Source organism: Octodon degus, unplaced genomic scaffold (assembly GCF_000260255.1).
Source record: "Octodon degus isolate 3935 unplaced genomic scaffold, OctDeg1.0 scaffold00002, whole genome shotgun sequence".
Classification (NCBI taxonomy): domain Eukaryota; kingdom Metazoa; phylum Chordata; class Mammalia; order Rodentia; family Octodontidae; genus Octodon; species Octodon degus.
In genome coordinates, this window is record NW_004524578.1 from 28,842,052 (window position 1) to 28,842,717 (window position 666).

Below are 666 nucleotides of genomic sequence, written 5' to 3' on the forward strand. Positions count from 1 at the left end.
AGACTGATACAGGGAAGCCTCCAAATGACAGGGAGGAAAACTGATCTCCCAACCTAAAAGGTACCTGGGATGAGTTCGTGTTCTCTAAAACCAAAGAATGAATCCTTCGGTTCATGAGCGTGATGACTGGGTGTTCATGTCTCATACATGAGGTGTGCCTCCCTCAAACCTTGTTACAATGTGGGCACATTACCCGTCTGACGTGAAAAAATAAATAAATAAATAAATAAAACCAAAAAATGAATTTTAGGAACAAATGGAGGTTATGACCAGAATATATTTATTGGGTGAAAGAAAGCTCCTGTCCAGGAGAGGGACAGAAGGGGGGCCCGAGTGGGTTGTCTCCGGGAAGCTGTCTCTTCCAGGGTCATTTATAGAGGAAAACCACGCAATGAGGCAGGTCTAACTAAGGTGGTGGAGAAGACATGGGAACTCGCTTAGGTGGACATGAGGTGGACAAAACTATGGACAACCAATGAGATTATAAGCACCATTGCTCAGGTAAAATTGATTAAATCCAGTACTGAATGAGGAAGGGAGTCACATAGTACGTGGACACGAATACAGGACAAGGTCTCTTCCTGTTGAGGTTGGGTCAGTGACTCATTTGGGCTCTCGAAAGGTGATTAATACCTATTTAGAATATCAATCCCTGATGCTTATCCC

General features: G+C 43.7%; 1 non-coding gene across 1 annotated transcript; it reads left to right on the forward strand.

Moving 5' to 3' along the window:
• Nucleotides 1-101: 101 nt before the first annotated feature.
• On the forward strand, nucleotides 102-203 carry LOC111816215. The gene has a single exon (XR_002820669.1). It is a non-coding gene; the product is annotated as a small nucleolar RNA U13 (small nucleolar RNA).
• The last annotated feature ends 463 nt before the right edge of the window (nucleotides 204-666 follow it).